Source organism: Lontra canadensis, unplaced genomic scaffold (genome assembly GCF_010015895.1).
Source record: "Lontra canadensis isolate GAN:19392208 unplaced genomic scaffold, GSC_riverotter_1.0 scaffold53, whole genome shotgun sequence".
Taxonomy (NCBI): domain Eukaryota; kingdom Metazoa; phylum Chordata; class Mammalia; order Carnivora; family Mustelidae; genus Lontra; species Lontra canadensis.
In genome coordinates, this window is record NW_022631047.1 from 3,920,748 (window position 1) to 3,942,985 (window position 22,238).

Sequence of the window (22,238 nt, forward strand, 5' to 3'; positions counted from 1 at the left end):
GTTTAACATCAGTGGAAGCCTCTGGCTAAAATAAAAATATAAAATAGGTCCTTACAGTAACTTTGTGTCTTTTCCCCATTTTCAGGAGCAGAGAGGTTTGTGTATTGGAGGTGAAGTTCTGTTAAATTGACAGAAAAACGACAATCCCAATTCTCAAATTCAACCCCACATTTCTTTTTCTGTTCCTTTTCTTCTAAGAAGCAGTTCAACTCTGAAGACATTTAAGGAAACCAATCTTTGGTGTTACTAAATGTTCACTGCCAGCCCTTCCTCTTTCTAGCTTCCCCAAAACACATGTTCTAGACAGTGAAGAAAAAAAATAAATAAAGGCAGAACAAACCAAACTAATGATTGTGGAATTACCATTATCCCCAGCACTATTCATTGACAACTATTAAATCCTACTTTGAAGAATTAAAAAATCTGAGAAACTAAAAATGGGAGAAATTATTTACAGTGACTTTACTTCATTTCTTTCCTGCTTTCAAGCTCTTTTTGTACTATTTTCTGTACTCCTTGTTCCACGGTGTAAATTTTATCTTTCCCGTGCACTGATTGGTGCGCCTCATCTACATCCCTGCCATTCCTCCCTTCGCTCCAAAAAAAGATCTTAATTGAAAAACGGCCCAACACTTTCCTGCCACAGTCACAATGAGAATCTTCAAATCTCCCTGCACTGTGCAGGCTCCTCACCCGTGCACACTTTCCCTCTCATAGAGATTGCACAACTTCCCGAGGGTACCGAAGTAGAGCTACCGTATACCTGGCCCCTAGGCTCGCCGCCAACGTACTTCGGTAAAACGTGTCACGACCGATCCGGAACAAAAGGTCTTCCTATCCGACTCTTGATTTTCTTTCTTGGCCCAAACTAAACTCTGAAGTGAAGGGCCGGGAGCCCCAGAGAGTGTCTACAGCGGTGACAGTCGCTGGGAGCATGCTCAGTCGGCCCTGAGTCACAGGGCGGGGTTCGCCCCCACCCGCGGCCGGCCCGCTCGCGGACAGCCCAGAGCGCTCGCCCCCGCCCTCCTCCTCCACTCCCGCCACCCAGCGGCGCGCGCTCCCGGGCACCAACTAGGGCGCTCAGCCGCCGCGCCTCCCCTCCACCCTTCACCCCTCCTCCGCCGGCTGCGGCGGGCGAGGACAAGACTAGGGACATAAATAAATAAATAATTCCATTCATCCGGGGACAGCGAAGCGAACCGGCGGCGGGGGCGGAACGGACTGCTGCAGCGCCCACCCCGTGCCAGACACCGGGTGAAGTAAGTACACCCCGGGAGGGAGGGGGGAGGCGGCGGCACGGGCGAGAGGAAGGCGAGCGTGCCCCTGCGAAACCAGCTGCCGGCAGAGCCGCACGCGTGTGTAAAAATAATGGATAGTCGGCGACAAAGGCGCCGACGCAGAGCGGGCCAGGGAGCCCTTATATAGACAAAAACCCCCTGAGCCGCGGCGGGAGGAGAGCTCGCGTCAATGAGACGCACGGACAGCTGAGCTGGAGCTGAGGGGGCAGCAGTAGGCGCGGTCTCGGGCGCGCGCTCTCCTGCGCGCGCGTCGGGGAGGTGGGCCCGAGGGGTCCTGGGCTGGAAGCGCCTGCGCGCCCGCGTACTTTTGGGGAGGAAGTGCGGACCCTCTGGGCTCTTGCGCAGACTGCCCACGCACTGCTCCCCCTCTCCTTGGCCCATGAGTCTCCCAGGGCTGGTCCCCAACAGGCGTGTCGCCAGCGCGCCTGTCGCCGGCATCCCTTCCCAGACCCGCGAAGAGCCCGGGGTGGTCTGGTTGCCGAGCAATTGCGGACGAGTGGTGGGGGAAGTGTGTGAAGGGAGGGTCTTGTCTTGCAGCTGGTGATCGGGGCTCGGAGAGGCTGAGAGGAGGGGACCAACAGGGAGGAGGTGTCGTCTTCCTAATTTTTTGGCCCCCAGGTTGTATAGTGGGGCGGAGGCGGATGGAAAGATGCGTCGGGGAGAGGCCTGCGCTCGGGCAGAAAGGAGCGTGATTGGACCGGGGTCGAGGAGGGCCTGCGTCTCCCAGTATCACGCGGCTTTCCTGGGCCGCTGCGCCACGCTGGGGGCGCCAGGCCTGGGCAGGTATTGCTGGAGGCTAGAGACGTGGCTCACGTGTGAACCGCCTCCCCTCAGCGGCTGCTCCCCAGCTCTTGCCCTTTGCAGCCCCTTTTCTCCCTTACTTCCCGCTCAAGGGATTGCAGACTGCCTTGGTGAGGGTGGTCAAGACCAAGGCCACTTTCCTGGTAGGTCTGGCGAGGGGATTTTGTGGTTTACTCCAGGGATATTAAAATACACACACACACACACACACACACACACACACACACGAAACGAGCGGTTTCTCTTCAAGTGACTACCATCTCTTCCTGGAGAAGTACTCAGTGGGTTGGGTTGACTGAGAGCTGGCTGGTGTTTGTAGGAAAGCTAATATTTCATGTCCTCCTCCCTTTCCTGGTCCAAAAAAGACACAGTGGAGAATTAAAATAGTGAGGCATCACGAGGGCGATGGGGAAAAGACTGGTCAGGAGGAAACAGTGGGCGCTAGATGCCCTTTCCTGGCACTGCGTGCTTATGACTGAGCACAAGTTCAGAGCTCAGGAGGGCTGCAAACTTTCGAAAGACGCATTGATTTGAATGTGCTGTCGTCCTTGGAACCACAAGTACTAAGTGTGCATTTCAGGGAAGTGTGGCTGAGTATCAAAGCTGGGTGGTGGCTGCAGAGAGTAGGTGAGGGTTGAACAAGGTGACCCTTGTTTAGCCCTGGTGAAGCAATCTTAACTCCACTTTCTGCTTCTGAACACATTACATTTAAAGCAATCTAAGTGACCGGGCAACTGAATGATTCAGTGAAAGGGAAAGATTATTACCTTAAGCAACTCAGTGTGTTGTGTAACAACTCATGAAGTCAGAAATCGTTTTTTGTTTTTTGTTTTTTTCAAAACTCACATCAGCAGTTTGCAATTACATACTGCTTTTTCCCCCCAGGGAGTGTTTTAATAATGGTAAGTGATGTGAAATTTTTAACACCATTTCCCAATGTCCAAGTTCTTGAATCCTCCTATAAATGCTCAGTTTATTTCTGGGTATGCATTTACTCTTTTATAATACGTAGCTTATATTTTCAGCCTTGAGCCCTCCTGAAGGGAAGAAGGGCAGAGTGACCTATAGAAATATCCCTCATCCAGAGTCATATTCCTGGATCATGAATCTGAAATAAAAGGAGGTCTCCTGCATTTACTTTTATTTCTATATTTATATTCAGTAAACTTTTTTTTTTTTAAGATATTCACATGGAAAAAGGTAATTAACTTCAGAGTTAGATTTCAAGGTCAGTTTTGTACTTTCGTAAGGTTGAGCAATTATTTAACAATTTCCTCAGTTTTTCTTATCTCTAAAATGTGGTTGGTAGTATCTACCCTGAAGTGCTATCATGAGGAATAACGTTTATGGAAAACACCTAAAACATAGACTAGCTATTTTTGAACCTCTGGAATCATTCCAGACACTGCACTATGGTTTCCAAGATGGATGGGGGTGGAATTCTGTTCTCAAAATTCACATCTCGTTATCCAGGTTAATCTTCCTCCTATACTATTAGTGCTTTGTTGTTGTTGTTAGATATGTTTTATTTATTTATTTCTAATTTTTTAAGTTTTCATTTAAATTCTAGTTAGTTAACATACAGCGTAATAATATTAGTTTCAGCTGTACAACATAGTGATTTGACACTTCTGACACCTGGTGCTCATCACAATATCCCGTTAGCTTTCAATCAATTTCCTTCTCAATGTAAGAGACATATATCCTAAATAACTTGAAAGGGATTTAGCAGTTGTAAGAAATGTTTTTAAGAACTGATAAAAGGCAATTTGAGAAAGGCACCTCACCTCAGAAACTGGTGTATCCAGCCCCATTCTTTTGCCTATTGAGTGACTGTGTATAGGCAGGAAATGGAGACTTTTCTTCTTGCTATGAGGGAAGGACACTCTCCCTAGAAATTATCTCTGCCCATGATCGAGTTCCATTTTTTTGGAAGAGGAGACTGAGCTGCAATTTATTCTACACTTGGGGCGGACTACAATCCACCTACTTTGAGAAGCCCAAGAGTATATGACTGTAGCAACATCTCTGTAATGTTTACCAAGTTCTAGGCACTATGCTACTACTCTCTGTGAGTCTATCAATATCTACATTTGTAGAAGAGGAATTTAGGCACCAAGAGTTAACTTGCTCAGATTCCACAGCTAAAGGCCCGGGTCTCGGGCAAAGGAGGGAAGAGGGTAAAAGCAGGACCTCTGTAGTCTGGTCTCTCTGGGTTTTTATCCTGGCTCTGCCTTTTACCAGCTAGGACAGATTGCCAAACCTCTCGAAATCTTGGTTTCTTCATGTGCAAAAACTTCTCAAAAACTGTTTCTTCATTTTTTCATGCACAAAAAGAGGATAATATTCAATTTCATATAATGGGAGTAAAGGTCAAATGAGATAATACCTGTGAAATTCTTAGCACTGTGCCAAGCACATGTATAATGAATGGCAGCTAGTGTACATATTAATTATGTGGCCTTGAGACTGTTAGGTTGTTGTAAAGATCACTGCCTTATTCTTGACAGATATTTAGGAACTCTTATAAATGCCATGTTTCCCATTAGATGGCCTAACAGTGTTGGATTGCCTCATGAACCGTTACATGGACTCTCATTATCTAAGAGGTCATTTTGGTGTGTCACAGCCTTTCTCAAAACTGGATCAAAGTGATTAGGAAACGTATTGAGAAACAACTGTACACCAAGTCTTAGCGAGAAACAGAGCTTAAAAGATTTTTTTAAAGAGAAAACTTCGTTTTCTCAGTTGGCCCCTCAAATGGTGAACTGAGGTTCACCTGGTCTGCCTACCTGTGAGATCCAGTAGTTTACAATCATAATGTGAGAGAATAGCCTAATATGGACCATTGTCTAGAGGGGAAAAAACAAAAAGCCACATTTATCCCATATACATGGTTGTTAGTAAACAAGAAGGGGGTATGCGCATTTATGTATGAACAGTAATAATCGAGCACTGGGAAAAAATTAACCACAAGTTAAACAAACTGAACTTGACTATAATAAAACTAGTCCAGTTAGCACTGGACTAATTGGTGCTTGGGTACACCAGAGACGTTTTCAACATATTCATAAATATCAGTGTTAACAAGTAATGCCAATATTTTCGAAAACACTTTCCTGTCCTGCTACAAAAACCTCCTGTGAATGTTTTCATTAATATTCATTTAAATCCCAAATGAGTTCATGAAAATCTTACAGGGATTTGAGTGACAGCTATGCAATGCTGGTATAAAGATACTTTTGTTAAAGGTTTTATGCCATTAGATAGCCCTGTAAAAATTGACATATGTGGTTCAATTATCTAAACTGGTAATTAATTTTTGGTAGTATTTGGCATTAAAGCAGCAATTTTTCAATTAAAAATATTTAGTACATGTGGTGAACACAAGAAAAATATTTGCTTAGAAAAATAAAGATCTGCATAAAATGTTGGTATATTTAGAAAGTTTTTTATGTCAAACTTTGGCTCTTTTCTCACCTAATAACACAATAAAAGTGTTCTTATTAGAAGTCTATACCTCTAAACAGATTCTGATTAGAGTTAATACGCAGATGAATTATAATTTGTAAGAAAAAGGTGCCCTGCTAAGTTATTTACTTGAAGACAGTTTCTTTTGGAATTAGATTAGCTATGAATACAAAGCAAAAGTAAAAGGCATGGATTTACTTGAACAGTTTCTAAGGGATGAACTGCATTAATGATATTTGCCTTATTTTAAATCTGATTCTCCAAAATGTAAGAATCCAAAGTTCTATCAGTTCTTCTCAAGTATGCCAAAGGTGTGTTCAGTGATAAACAGCATCACGTGACAGTGTTTCCTAACAGCTGCTACTGTTGGCGTTTTGGCGGGACACCTCTTCTTGATGTGGGAATGCCTCTTTCATTGCAGGACATTAAGTTCCTTTGACTCCTGTCCTCCATATGCTGATAGCTTCCCCTCCGTCATGGTAACTACCAAAAATTCCCCTGATGTTTAAATATACCTCCTAGAAGAATGGTACTAGATGTGGTTGAAAATTATTAGCCAATAGGATCAAATTGAGAATGTTTAAGGAAATTATCCTTGAGATCAGAGTAGCTCCAGGTGTCTTCTGTTTTTTCTTCAAAAGATAATCTCCTGTGAAAATACCTTGATTTGAGGGAATAAGTTCTTTCTTGTAAGATGTATTAAGTATAATCATGTAATAATCATGTTATCCTAAGTTCCAGACTTGCATTTGTTTTAACCTGTCATCAGCCTCTGGCAATATTGGCACCTGTTGCTTCCTAAGCTTTTGGCTTCCAGGTACTCCTTCTTTTCCTCTTACTTCTCTGACTACTTATTTGCAGCTCCTTCTTTCCTTCTTTCAACTCCTGCTCAGTTTTTCTTTTGTGTATGTTCTGTTGATTGACAGAGCTCATCCTCTTGTGACCTCTGCTTTCTCCTCTGTAGGAATAACTCCCACGTCATTATCTTCAGCCTTGGCTTTCACATAAGCTTCAGGCGGACCTTTCCAAGTGCCTGCTGGACAGCTCCTCTTCCCTGTGCTGCTGACACCTTGAACAGTATCCTCTGTACTCTGTCTTCCTTCTTTGCTTTGCTCTTATTGCTGTTATTGGTATTAGCATTCTAGTCTAGAAGATTTGAGACCTCCCTCCTCCCGGTCTTGCATCTCCAAGTCAATTGCTGAGATCTGACTACTGTACAACCAAAATACTTCTTTTGTACTTTGTTCTTTTCTGATGTTGCCTGACACAGAGTTTGGGCACTTTTGACATACTACCTAGAACCATGTCAGTCTCTTAACGGCTCTTCTCACCGCTACCTTCTCACTCTACCGCTTAATTCTGTATTTGCCATCAGATAGTCTTATTGAAGTACACCTCCATCTCTGATATGTTCCTGCCACTTTGGTGATTCCTATTCCTGGGTCTAAGCGCTAGCATTTCATTCCCTGTAATTCCAAAAAAAATTTCCAGGCTCATCTCCCACCATCATCATACTTGAGTCCAGCTGAACTGGCCCCTCTGTCTCATTCATCTGCATTTATTTCCTGCCACCATACCTTTGGCCATGTTGTCCTTTCATCTTAAAATGCTCTGACTTCCTGCTTTTCCATTTCTAGCTTTAACCTCACCTTCATAACTGAGTTTAAATACTATGTTCAAATTTCCTTTGAAGGCTCTAGATAAGTAGAAGAAACTTTTAAAAAATTTTAGTAATGTTGCATTTGTAATCAGTCTAATTTGTTTTAAACATTTTATTATAGTTGCATTTGTATAAGTCTTTAGTTTCTCTTTGTAATACAAATTTCTGGAGGCCAGGTATAATTATCTGTATTGACATATCTTTTAACACTTTGGTGGATTACAGGATTGTAAGGAATTTAGAGGAAATCTTTCTTCCTGCCTCTTTCCATTCTTATGTACTGTTTCTTCAGCATCTTTAATAAACTACCATTTATTAAGTATATACACTGAGGCAGTCTGTTCTTTTTAAGGCATTTCCAGTTGTGACAAAGTTCTTGCTTCTACCTAGAGTCCTTACTCAGCTTTCAGAGGGCACACAAAATAAATCCCTTCTCATTTTTATTGATAGCCTGTACATATTTGGGGACAGTTTGCATGTATCATATTTTTTCTATCAACTTAGCATATTCAACCTTTTTACCTGTTGTTTTTGTAACCTGGTTAGGGCCACTGTGTTTTTGGAGGCATTCAGGTTTAGAAAAGTCTAGATAAGAAATTGGTGAGTGGTTACCTCAAATCAACCTTAGGAACCAGCTTAAGTTGTGCTTATGATTTTCAGAGGCATAAGCAAGAATTTATTTAGTCTTGCTAAATAAATTAAGCTTTGTCTGTGTGACTAAACTGGTTTTGTCCACTCAGGAATTTTCAGAGCTGTTCTCTGTTTGTTTGTTTGTTTGTTAATAATATTTTTTATTTTTAAAAAACATATAATGTATTAGTAGCCCCAGGGGTACAGGTCTGTGAATTGCCAGGTTCACACACTTCACAGCACTCACCATAGCACATACCCTCCCCAATGTCCATAACCCCACAACCCTCTACCTATCCCCCCCCCCACCCGCCCCACCACCCTGAGTTTGTTTTGACATTAAGAGTCTCTTATGGTTTGTCTCCCTCCTGATCCCATCTTGTTTCATTTCTCTGTTTGTTTTTTGTTTAATAATACAATTTAAGTGCCTTCTGTGTGTCTGATTTTTTATATATAGTATTTCTAATTCTCATTATTACCAATGTGAGATAGATTGTATTTATTTATAGATAAACTAAGGACTCAGCAAGATAAGAGTGCCCATTAGGGAACCCCAAGAGTCACTGTCTCAGTAGATGTTTGAATGCAGGTAAGATGTTAATGGCAACTAAATCTTGCTTCCGTATCTTAAATCATTTCAAATCAGTAAATAATTAGCATTGCTATATGAAGTACTCTACATAGAGAGCTGAAAATATGCGTAAGATATCCTTCCTGACACCCTGAGGAGACTGTAATTTCAGAGACATTCTCAATGTGTGTATCAGTTATGGTTACAGTCCAGAGTAGAATTGTCAAAATAAATGGAAGAGAGCAGTGGTAGTCTGCAACAGAGGTTGACAAACTATAGCTCTTGGGCTGGATCTAGCCTGCTGCCTGTTTTTGTAAATCAAGTTTTCCTGGAATACAGCTACACCTATTTGTTTTAACATTCTCGGTGGCCAGTTAATTTCCTGCTGCTGGATAGAGCTGAGTAGTTGTAACTTCGCCTATCAAACCTAAAATATTTAATATTTAGCACTTTAAGGAAAATATATTTGTTGATCCCTGCTCTAGGATTTTAGAAGCGGGAGACTTCACTATGTGATGGAAGAATCAAAAAAGACTTTAATGAAAGAAGCGGAAATGTTTTAGAGCGGAGAAGATAGTCTTTTTTTAAGATTTTATTTATTTGACAGACAAAGATCACAAGTAGGCAGAGAGGCAGTCAGAGAGAGAGAGGGGGTGGGGAAGCAGGCTCCCTGCGGAGCCTGATGTGGGTCTCAATCCCAGGACGCTGAGATCATGATCTAAACCCAAGGCAGAAGCTTTTTAACCCACTGAGCCACCCAGGCACCCCGAGGAGATAGTTGTTAAGTGAAATGAGGAGATGATCAGTTTAACCACAAAACTCAAAAGCAAAAGCAAACACATGGATAAATAAAAAAATTTTAAAAATGTATATAATTCATATAATATAATCATTTGTCTGTGAGTATACATTTTGTAAGTATTCATCTAGAACAATGATTCTTTTTTTAAAATATTTTATTTATTTATTTGACGGAGAGATCACAAGTAGGCAGAGGCAGGCAGAGAGAGATTGGGGGAAGCAGGCTCCCCGCTAAGTAGAGAGCCTAATGTGGGGCTTGATCCTAGGACCCTGAGATCATGACCTAAGCCCAAGGCAGAGGCTTAACCCACTCAGCTACCCAGGTGCCCCTAGAACAATAATTCTTAAACTTGATGAGACATTGAACCAATCGGTGGATATTTATTTATTTATTTATTTAGATTATCCATTTATTTGAGAAACAGAGGCAGAGTGGGGGAGAAGCAGAGGGAAAGGAGTAGAGAGGAAGGGAACAGAGGGCGAGAGAGAGAGGACAAGCAGACTCCTCACTGAGCAGGGAGCCCAATGCAAAGCTCTGTCCTAGGACTCCTAGATCATGACCTGATCTGAAACAAGGAGTCAGGTGCTTAACTGACTGAGTCACGCAAATGCCCACTGGTGAATTATTTAAAGATAAGTTTTTGTTTTACTCAGTAATTTGTGATACTAAAGCATAGTCTATGTGGAAAATCCCTGATCCAGAGTATTACTCACCTGATAAAATTGATTATTTCCTGTAGAAGACAGAGAATTTTTTTCTCAAAACTTATCTCAATCTTCAAAAAGCACATGCATGCTAGACATGTGTTAATTATTTTTACTAGTCACTAGTTTTAGTAAAAAAAAAAAAAAAAATACTAGATATTGAGAACACAACTAAGCGCCAGCACTGTGTCAAGAGCATTTCGTACTTATCTCATTAAAAACTTACAGTAGCCCAGTGAGGTAGATGATGATGTTCCCATTCTACAAAAGAGAATACTGAGGATCAGATAGAACAGATACTTGGCTTAAAACTGTGATACTAGTAAATAGATCACCATTATTCATTATCATCAAGAAATTGACTTTTTTAAAAGGAAATTTTTGGAGCTGGGACATAGATAAGAATGGACTTCAATAATTTAAAAAAAAGTGAATTAGCCACTTTCTTCTATCATGTGACTGAATCCTGTTAAAAGCATTGTGTCATATTTTTGTAAAAGTTGAGTCTGCTTTCACTACAAATGCATCCGCAAGTTTTTATTGAAAATACTGTTTTATTGACCCAGAACTTTCTATATCCTCTCTGTTTCTTTTGTTTCTTTCTCTCTTTTCTTTCTTAATGTTTGATTCATTATAATGTCTTCTTTTTTTTTCCTTCCTTTTTCTGTAGTATTCCTTCCTAATATTTATCTAGGCCCCACTTGCTTATTCTACAGTGTCTTTAGTGTAGCAATAAAGTGCTTCAGTGCATTTTCGTAAAGCAGTGGCCTCTTTGAAAGGAAAAACAAAGAATCAGTGCAACTTAATACCAGGTGTCTTTTTTTTTTTTTTTCCCTCCCTGAACTTAGAAAACAGCAGATACTGCAGAAATATTTGCATATCACTAATGGATATGACAAAATAATAAATAGATAGGAAAAGGTGAGTGATCAGAAGAAGCTTCTGGGAGTATATGAAAATGTAAATCCATCCCTCATGGGCCACATTAACATCTCTGTGGAGAGTAATCTGGCCACTTGTGCCTTGGAAAGAACATTAATTATACACAGTAATGGCCTGCTACAGGATTCACAGATACCAGTTCTGAAGTTCACTAAAAACTGTTTCCTTTTTTATCATTAATTTTCTAAGTAATAAATGCTGTGGATTTAAGAAAAAAGCTGCTTCATGGAGGAGACATGCGAATTTTTATTGTTACTTTATTTTTATCAATAACATAGACTTGTTACTCTTATCTCAATAAAATTTGTTTTCAAATGTTCAATAAAAAGGGGGAAGAGACACTTCTGTAGACATATCACCAATTAAAAATAAAGTACTTTTTAAATTAATTTTTAAATGGTTTTTTAAGATTTTTAAAATGATTTTATTTATTTATTTGACAGAGAGCGAGACCAGGAGCACAAGCAGGGGGAACAGGAGAGGAAGAAGCAGGCTCCCCAATGAGCAGAGAGCCCAATGTGGGGCTTGATCCCACAACCCCCGGGGTCATGACCTGAGCCCAAGGCAGATGCTTAACCATCTGAGCCACCCAGGTGCCCCTTTATTAAGAGATTTTAATTTATTTATTTGAAAGCGAACGAGCGAGCGAGCGAGAGAGAGAGAGAACAAGCTGGGGATGTGGAGGGCTGTGGCAGAGGGAGAGGGAGAAACAGACTTCCCACTGAGTAGGGAGCCTGATGCCCAATGTGAGGCTAGATCTTAGAACCCTTCATGACCTGTTCCAAAGGTAGATGCTTAACTGACTGAGCCACCCAGGTGCCCCCAAAATAAAATTTATTTTAAATGCTTAGAAACTTAATTATTGTTCATTGGGATATGTCACTGTTTATGATAAAAATTATTATGTACAATTTGGTCTATAACTTTCATATGAGTGAATGTTCCATCCAACTTTTTTAGTCTATAAGCTGTTTAAATTATTTCACATTTGATCAGGCCTCATATTTTACTAGCTTTTAAGATACTGAGTTGTGGTCTATAAAATCTAAATTTAGAAGTGTAATTTTTAAGTTATTCTCTAAGGATTTTCAAAAAGATTTACTCACTCAGATTTCGGAATTAGAAAAGAAGACAGAAAGGCAAATAGCATACTTGGTGCTGGTTGTGTGCCAGAGAGAAGGCGTGGGGCTTTATATGCATTAACTCACATAATCCTGGAAGTCATTATCTGACAGCCTCAATAGCCCTGTAATGTGGACATCATTCTCACTAATTTAGGATGGAAATGAAGCAGGTGGGTTAGGTAACAAAGCTCTGTTTTCAAAATCGTTTGTCCTAGTCCATGTAGTCTTCCAAGGTAGAGTAGAATCTTCCCTCCCTGAACACACATTTTCTAGAAAAGGAAAAATAGGGAAGATAAAAGAGAAATATTTAGGATTCTGTCCTTTAAGGTTGTACTAATTAAAAAAAAATTTTTTTTAAATATCAAAATCACACATGGAAGTCTTCCTCAAAAAAACAAAGGGTGGATTAAAAGGACAAGTACAATGTTGACAAAATTTTATTTTGCCTCTTTTCCACATTGTCTTAGTATGTTCGGGCTGCTACCACAGACTAGGTAGCTTATAAACAACAGAAATTTATTTCTCACAGTTCTGGAGACTGCAAGTCTGAGATCAGGGTGCCAGTGTGGCCTTCTTCCTCCAGGTTGCAGAGGTCTGGTTGTATCCTCACATGGTGGGAGGGATGCAGGAGCTCTTTGGGGTCTCCTTTACAAGAGCGCAAATTCCATTCATAAGGGCTCCACCCTCATGACCTAAGCCCTCTGCAAAGGCCCCATCTGCTAATATCATCACACCAGACAGTATGATGTCAACATCTGAATCTGAGGGGCCACAAACATTTAGATCACAGTACATACCCTTCCTCCAAAAAAAATGTCAAGTCTGTGAACTGTGTATGTTGTGACTGAGGTTAGCACCAAGAATTGAGGTAGACATGGATAACACTATGAAATTAGGACTATGTCTACATAACTGGGATTTGAATATTGTTTTACTTTTTTTTCTGAGTATTTGATTGTGTTTTATTAAATAGGTACATTGATGTGCTCGCTTCGGCAGCACATATACTAAAAAACCAAAGTCTTAATAATTGTATGTATTTTCCATGTAAGTCCTGGAACTTCATCATGATTTGAATTCAACGTCCATCTGAATTCAAGTCCATCTGAAACCCGTTTCAAAGGGGTTTATTTAGGGAGACTTTCACTATATGCAATTTAACTCTTGTGATAGCATCAAATGCCAAGTACATTCAACTGTAGTACCTAGAAGGTGGTGCTATAATGAATTCCAGTGTAAATGATTAAAAATGTGTTTCTTTCGTAGTAAAACAATTTCAAAATACATGATTGAGGTCCTACATGTTTCAAAATGTGAGGCAGTTGAGTTGAACACTGTCTTTTTTATCAGTTTTATTGTGTCTAATGCTTGTTTAGTGTGGGTCTCTTCTTTAGAGATGACAAGAGAATATAATATGTGCATTGTAATTATAATATCCCTTCCTGACTCCAAAAAGATATCCAATCAAGGAGGTATGGGAAAATTATCATGGATTATTAATACTTGCTGAATAGTATTTTTATGGGAGAGTGTTGATGGGTAAACTAGGGAATGTTCCATTGTTAATTGAACATTTTTATGGATAGATTAAGAGCAGAGACCATCTATTTTTAGATGATATATAGTATTTATATATAGTTTACCAAAACCAAGAGTTTAAAGACAGTAATTCAAACAAAAATAAGTTAATCTGGTATTTCGGTATGCATAGGGCTTCTTCCACAAAAGTGGATTCAAGTTGACCTATTAAGTATTATTAATCCTGAATTAAACAAATATGACGACATAGTCTGTTGGGATAAGAAAAGTTTCTGCGTGGACTGTTTTGGCTTCTAAAAAGGACCATCTTTTGTAACCAAATTATTAATGATTTCAAAAGAAGAGGTTTTGATGTATTCTCCATGTTACCAGAAGGCATTAGAATAGTATATGATGATCAAAGTGCTATGATTCTTTATTTCATTAGAGAATCAAACTTTGCTTTAAAAAGTAGATATTCTTTGTCTATATAGCCATCTCCTTCCTACATTCCTGGGAAGTCTGCAATTCCTAGAAATCTGAAAATAGAAACATACATGAGAACATATTTTCTCAGTTTTCAGTTTAATTTCTGTTTTAAATATGCCAGTGATCACTAATAAAAATGTCCTTTGCCTGTCAATGACTTTTACCTTTTTTTCCCTTTATAATCTTTTATATGAAGAATTTCCTGATAGGGTTGAAAACAGGTATATGGAGAGACAATTGTGTGCCAAGATTGGTAAACATTCAGATGCTGAGTTTGCTGTCTCTCTGAAACAACCACACTGTGTAGTCACACAATTGCTCCAGTAATAATACAGCAAAGTTACCAGTCATTCTTCTCTTTGGTGACTCTTCCTGCTCCTGGAGTGTCGTAGTTGCCATTGCCCCAGAAATCTGCCTTTGGCCTGTTGTTGAAAGTAACAGCATAAATATATAAGCATAAAGACACTTATATAACTCACACTTGTATTTTCTGGATTTTACCTTGCTCATAAGATGTGGATTTAGCCTGTGAATCCTAAAGTGCCAGAGCTAAAAAGATGAACCTGTTGGAGCTTGCTTGTTGCCTCATCTTGGACCCTGGCCTGCTTCTGCTCTATGACTTGACTCTGTTGGATCTTGGCATTAACTTTGGCCAGAACCTAGGGACTGTTCCCTGAAATGCCCTTCAGTTTTACTGGAAGGGGAAACTACAAATAATAGTCATGGGAACCTAACAGTTGCCAAAAGCCAGACTGAGAAAGAAAAGCCTAATGGACCAGCAGCAGCATGATGCCTAAAGAAACTTGCTTTTTCTTTATGACTCTGTGCTTGTGACCTTTAAGTGTAAGTACAAAGTGGGGATTTTATTGTGTAGTATCCCACCTGTCCTATAACCAAGGTGCTTCCTAAAGTCTTCTCTGAAGGTAGGAAGCATCCTGATAGTACCTAAATAATATCATTTTTATGGGAATTCTCTGTTTTGCTTCTGACCAAAGCATTTTATCATTTAGTGTGAACAAAACTAAAAAAATTAAATTTGTGCTTAAAATCTGTATAAGGAAGCTCATGGTTTTTCTTTTCTTTTCTTTTTTTTTTTTAAAGATTTTACCCATTTATTTGACATAGACACAGGGAGAGAGGGAACATAAGCAGGGGGAGCAGGAGAGGGAGAAGCAGACTCCCTGCTGAGCAGGGAGCCTGATGTGGGGCTCGATCCCAGGACCCTGGCATCCTGACCTGAACTGAAGGCAGACACTTAATGACTGAGCCACCCAGGCGCCCCTCATAGTTTTTCTTGAATTTATTTTAAATTTTGGTGGCTGCTTTAATTTTTAATGAGAAAAATACTGAGTCAGTTATTTTGCACAAATACAAAAAAGAAACATTCTAAATTGATTTTTACGTTACTTTATTAGGGTTTTATTGTGTAAAAATAACTCCATTGTCTTCTTAAGACTCTGCTTGATTGTATTTCTTAATTCAGTTGTCTCAACTATTTGTAAGGGTAAAAAAATAAAGAACATTCAGTAAAATGAACAAGGGGAACTGAGTCACTTTTATTCTAGAAAGAAGGTGTCATCTATGGATCTAGAGGAATTTCCAGAATAAGGCCACTATATGAGGAGAGCTTAGATGCATGTTATTTATTTATACCATTCCCCTGACATTCATTATTTAAAAGGCAACTAAAACTCATCTCTACTATTACACTTAATAGTATATTTTCTTTTTCTTTTTTTAAAGATTTTATTTATTTATTTGACAGACAGATCACAAGTGAGCAGAGAGGTGGGCAGAGAGAGAGGAGGAAGCAGGCTCCCTGCTGAGCAGAGAGCCTGATGTGGGGCTCGATCCCAGGACTTCGGGATCATGACCTGAGCCGAAGGCAGTGGCTTTAACCCACTGAGCCACCCAGGCACCCTTAATAGTATATTTTCTAGCATCATTACCCAGTTAAAAGTCATATTCTGTCTGAGAATTTACTTACCATGAGTGAGATTTCATAGGGTTTAATATGGTATATGGTTTGGCACAAATACATTCTTTGGAGAGGTGGCTATCTAACTTTATAAATAATTAATCGAGATTTTTTTCTAACCCATAATATTTTGTGTCAATATGTAGTGTGAAGAGGAAATCACTTTTATTTTGTAAGCATTATTGTTAGGCCCATTTCACCATGAAGTATGGAATCAAAAAATTTAATCTGCACATATTGTTGCTCTTTTCTGCAAGTCTTTAGTCATGTGAATGTATTACTTAAATTAGTGCACTTTCATAAAATTTATAAAGGCAAAATTGTTTCTTATTAAATGTCTGTACCCTTCTCGTCCATCATTATTAGTATACTCATAAAATTCTACTTGGCTTTGGACAGGCACTAGCCTCTAATCTATACTCTATTCAGGCAATGCCTTAGTTCAAAATTTTCCAAACTTTACTTGATGATAGATGCCATTTCGAACAGAATTTCATAGCATTGTAATTTAATGGAACGCCGTTTAGGAAACATTGCCTTGAGGCAAGACCTTTGTGTTTAAGACAAAATAGAATTTCGAAAGAATTATTTATAAAGCCCTGCATGTGCCTGAAGAGTAAATTCAGGATTTTACTGTCACAGTTTTAAAGATGTGACATATTCCTAGGTGTCTTGCAAAGCATAGCAAATCAGGTAGCCACTGTCTCTGTTTTCATAAGAAAATGACAAACATCAAGGTCATATGGGTTACTACAATTTTAATATTGATATGATAAACAACAATAAAAAGCAAAGTGGTAAGTGGAATTATTAAGGTGGGGAATTAGTTTTTGAGACCTGGGATCTGTCCTAATACTCTCAAAATAATTTAAATCTAATTCATGAACTAAATAAACAATTCCCATGTGAGAATACTGTGGTTATCTTGTTTATTATTCAACCAGTCACTCTGCCTTTCCAAATCTTGGGCTTTTAATTGTTAGAAAAAGCATTTATTCTACTGACATCTCATTCTCCCTGTTTCTCTGGATTAGCAATCATACGTAGAGACATTCTAAAAAATTGAACTCCTTTGCTGATAAAAGCTTTTAGTTACTGAAATATAGATTTATTTTATGGGGGTTGGCTGTCCAAATTTTGTGTAGTCCTGAAGGTTTTGTTTTTGTTTTGCCTCATTGGAGGCAAACACATCTGGTGTGTATTGCAGGATTACTAAGAAAAAATTTGAAACCATTCCTTGTTATCTGTAATCCAAATTTTCTTTTCTTCTATAGTATAGTATTAAGCTTGGAGCCATATCACTGAATTGGTTAATTATCAATACCATTTATATGCTTATCTGCTGAATAGACTTTATAGATTTCCTTAAACACACAACTCAGCATCCCTAAATTACTCTTCTTACTACATTCTAAAGCTTTATTCTGTATACCTCACCTGGAACATTTATTAAACCACATGTCTAACTTACATAAATTGGTATATGGTTATGGATTTTAAAATATGGATACTTAGTATTTTTTGCTAATTATCTTTGCATATAATATCTTACCATTCTTTCTAATGTGATTGAGACCAATGAACCTAACAATATTGTTGTACTAAATAATGGGGCTAAGAGATGAGTAAAAATCACCTGCATTCAAGAAGCATAAGAGCAAGTTTCCTACTTTTGACTAATATTTGCCAGTCTGCTAAAACAACACATTGGACTTTTCCTTCCATACTTCCTACATCCTTTAATGTAATGAAAATTAAGATTTTGCAAAGCCAGTCTTTTTAAAGTAGAATGCTCCCTTCCAAGGTCCGAATGCATGACAATTAGCAGTCTCCATTGTTCAACACACACTCTTATGGTGTGTGATTTTCCCTTCTTAATAGTGCTTCTGGTCATAACATACACGAAGATGTTAATGTCAAGAAGTTTTGAAGAGAAATAGTTGTTACCTTTTAATCACTGGTACCACCGTCCCCTTCCTCCTTCCCACAATTCACTTTTTTCTTGATTTTGTGGGAATCACGTATCTATACTGAATTTTTGGTGCAAGAAATGGCATCTTCGATAGTAGAAATTGTTTTACTTGGAAACTGGCTATACTTTCTATGTAGAATTTTATGCTGATAAAATTTTGTGGTTTTTCTATTCCTGCACTTTTCAACTACAGTACCTGAGCACTTCCATGGATCCATTTTATTTCTCAATCACACTAAAAATTCCATATGTTGGATGTATCTGAAGTGAGCATTTAAACTTTTTGGGTGAGCTCTTGCTTTAACATAAAGATTTTGCCAAATATTTTCTATTGAAATGGACATTTAACCTTTACCAAATCTGACTTATAAAGTATATACCCTTTTCCCTTTCAGATTTATAGGATTCAAACAAAGGAAAATTTTAAGCTCTGGATTTGCATTGAAGACTTTATTTGAATTTAGTATCATGGATTTTATACGATGTCTGTGTAAACTGAGCCATGCATTCAAAGAAACTTAGAAGCTGTGTAGCCCAATATTTCACCCAGTGTATTAATATTATCTACTGAATCCACGAAAAGTGATTACCCAATTTCACTTAAAAGGCTTGCAGGCATACAGTGAACTCAACATCTTACAAGAGGCCGCAGGTTTCTTAGCCAGCTTCGTTTGTTAGTAAGTTTAGCCTAAGAGAAAAAGTTCCTATGAATTGTGTTCTTTACATTTTCCCTAATCTAGGAATTGGCAAAATTAATAACCGAAAGGCAGCCAGAGAGAAGAATGGCACATATGCCCCAAACAAGCAATTATAATAATGTTATCACAATGCCTTACATTAACTTAGTGCCTACTGTCTCAGGCACTGTCTTAAATACATCATGTGTGATCTTGTTTTTAGTTCATACACATAAGAGAGGTAACCATTATTACTTTTTTTTCCAGGAAAGAACAAAAGTACTGAGACATTAAGTGACTCACCAAAGTTCACAAAGTTAATAAATAATAGAGATAATATTTGAGTATAGACACTCCAGATTCCACATTTTAATACTGAGATCATAATTTTAGCATCTGAACTAACTGTTCAGGTCCTAGAAAGACAGAGAGAGTAGGCACCTACCCAACACATGAGTTCTGCTGTTGAGTTCTATGTCAAGACTGTTTTTGTTTTTTTTCCTCCTTTTCTCCTTAAGCTATGCTGAGTGGGGTTCTGGTTTCTTGCAGCCATGGATGCCTGCCTTTGAAAAAGGTTTGATTAATCATGTTCTTCTCAGTTTTGACTGCATAAATTACGCTGAGGGTTATAGATTCATTGTTGAAGTTCTAGATGCAAAGCAAAACATACCAACTTGGAACATATCTACTGCTTCATGTAAAAACTTCTTCCTCTGAAAACATCCACGTTATTGAATTTATAATCAAGTATGTTTATGAAAGATTGCACATAGAAATATCACACTATGGGCTGCATTAGAATTGATATTAATGAGGTAGGCATCAACCAAGTGGTTTTACCTATGGGCTTAGAATGCAGTTTTTGCCATGTGGTGCTCAAGAAGTTATATTTCTCGGCATTTTCATTAGCCTGGAAAGTCAATGCTAAGGCCTTGTCATCAGTTCCTGTTCTTGGTTTTGCAAAAAGAATGATGTCTGTACTGATGTCTGTACTAACACCTCTGCAACAAAAGGATATTAGAGCTGAGTGTCTTCTTTGGAAGGAACAGAACATAGGAATTTGGTAAGAGAAAAGAAGTAAGAGTCTGTGTAGCAGAGAAGGAGTAGGAGACATGCATTTGTGAGGAAGAGAAGTCAAGCATACAATTAAGAATACACCGCAGAGGAGAACCATATGGGACTATTAATCAGAAATATAAAATTATGCACAAAAATTCACCCTCTCTGAATTTTAAGGTTTTTTGGTCTGCTTTCCTTAGCCATGCAAAGTTGGCCCACTGATTGTACTTACGGGCCAGCTCAAACATGATCTGCTTTGACAGGCCAATCTGAACAGAGGCAGAACATATAATTAAACAGCCTCTGCCTAGGATTGTAGTTAATAGTGAGGCTAAGCTGGAAGTCAGTGTGCCCCATTACTGACAATTGGAGGAATTAGCTTTTAGCAGTGTTTCTCAACAGCAAATTGGATTCAAGAGTTGGTGTACCATGGTTGACCATTGTTTTCTCAAGTATAATCTCTCTCTCTCTCTCTCTCTCTTTTTTTAAATAATGTGAGTTACATGCTTGCATTTGCGAGCCTGATTTCCCCAGCCTCATTTTCTTCCGCTCTTGGGGGTACTTTATGCCTGTCTCCACATACCGATTATTGGTTGTAGAATTCTCTGGCTTCCCAGTCCTCTGTGAGAACTGGGACACAACCCTGTTCGTTATAGTCTCCTTCCATGGGGAGAGGAGTCCTTGAACCTCACCTCAGGAGAAAAATGTCCTGCTACCCTAAAGTGGATCATGTTTGTGGTAACTTCTAGCTGGCCTAGACTTTAGGCTATCACCCATCATACACTCTCTATCCACTGGGTCAGGATCCTGATTCACGGTATGGACTCTTCCTGATTATCACTAGTGATGGTCTTATGTCCTCTAATGATCACTCTGACTTGAATATCCCTTTCTCTCTGCAACTAACACTATTCACTTTGTACCAGAATTGCCAAGCTACTAATTGTCTTCCTCTTGTTCTTAGATTACAAAGACCTTGATGGTTAAATCATGTCATAGTTTGCTGGGATCCACACAAAGTATTCCCATGTATTTCTTTCTGGCAAATTAAAAAGTCTACTTGTAGAATCATAGGCTCATACACTACCCTGTTTGAGAAGCATCAAATTACCATGTATTATGTTTGGTGCTTCATGATACTAATTAATAGTTTAAATTATTTTGAAGTAGTTTAATATTGTCATTCTTTAATAGTATGCCAGAATAGAAGGTCAAGGTCCTCTAACGCTTCTCTTAGAATTTGGTTAAAGCTAAGATTTAGTGCAAACTATGCCATTTGGTTATGTGGTGTGAGTGTAGTTTTGTTTCAGGTTTTGAGGTATGTAAACATCAACTTTTAAAATTCACTTTATTAAAATAGAAAAAAAATTCCATATAGAAGCTAGTAAATTGTAATTTGTTTTTTATCTTTTCCATGTTTGTTTGTTTGGTGGGGGTAGGGGTGGTAAGGAAGTGGATGGTGCATTGAATACCCATTCATATTACTTCAGGATTGGAAATTTGCTTTGCTTATACTTTCAGTATTTCCTCATATGTTTATAACTTAATTTACTTTTTCCATTCCACCCACAAATCACATACATTTTTGTGTTCTCTGTTTCTTCTGATTGAAGTAAATATGAAATTAATGCCACAGTCACCACCAAATTTTACACCCAGAGTGAGAAGATGGTATAAATATGGTTTATGCCTCCTAAGTACTTTTGTGTGCTCAAAATAAGGTAAAGTTAAATTGTTAAGGGAGCTAGAAAACTATCTTTTAATGAAGCGTAAGCTAACATTAGAAGTATCTACTTCACTACACGTTCAAACATTATTATTGGCCTACTTAAATGTTGCTGGGCTGCTGTCTAAACCAGTATAATCTTCCTTCCAGGCCACAAAATAGGTAGCTGTTCCCCTCCTTACTCATGTTGATTTAAAATGAAACATGCAAATTTGTCAAACATTTTAGTCCACATATATTGATAAAATAAGTCAGACTATAATTATCATTTTCTGTCATCACATAAAGTACCCGACAAGTCTTTTATCCATTTTTTTCTATACGAGTGTTTATCTTTTTATTGCTTAGGTAGGTTTTTATATATCCTGAGTATTCTGTACATACATATTACAAATACTTTCCTTCAGACATAGGCATTCTTTTCATCTCTTGTATAGTGTCTTTTGATACATTTTGAATTTTAATAGCTGAATTTATCAGTTATTCCCATTTTTTTATTTGTTTAATTTGCTAATTTCTTGCTTAATATATCTTTTCAACCCCAAGGTCATAAAGATACTATCCTAAATGTCTCTCAGCACTGTCCAGTAGACTTTTGTACACTGATGGAAATATTTTATATCTGGCACTGTCCGGTATGCTAGGCACTAGCCACATGTGACTTTTGAGCACCTGAGATGTGAAAAGTGTAACTGAGGAACTAAATTTTTAAATTTCATTGTAAGCAATTTGAGTTTAAATTTAAATAGACTCACATGGCTGTTGGATTAGATAGCACAGCCCCAGAACTGTCTTATCTTAAATGGTGATTCATTT

At 38.5% G+C, this 22,238-nt stretch overlaps 1 protein-coding gene and 1 long non-coding RNA gene across 2 annotated transcripts in view; one reads left to right on the plus strand and one right to left on the minus strand.

Annotated features, from left to right (window-relative positions):
• Positions 1–1,200: 1,200 nt before the first annotated feature.
• Positions 1,201–22,238, plus strand: part of SLC16A7 (solute carrier family 16 member 7) — a 168,530-nt gene continuing 147,492 nt past the window's right edge. Inside the window, exon 1 of the mRNA XM_032874623.1 lies at positions 1,201–1,259. The gene's annotated coding sequence lies outside the window, so the exon portion shown is untranslated. The remainder of the gene's footprint in view (positions 1,260–22,238) is intronic.
• Positions 13,940–14,282, minus strand: LOC116877727. The gene is made up of 2 exons (XR_004384698.1): positions 14,175–14,282; positions 13,940–14,060 (listed from the first exon to the last, which is right to left on the minus strand). It is a non-coding gene; the product is annotated as an uncharacterized LOC116877727 (long non-coding RNA).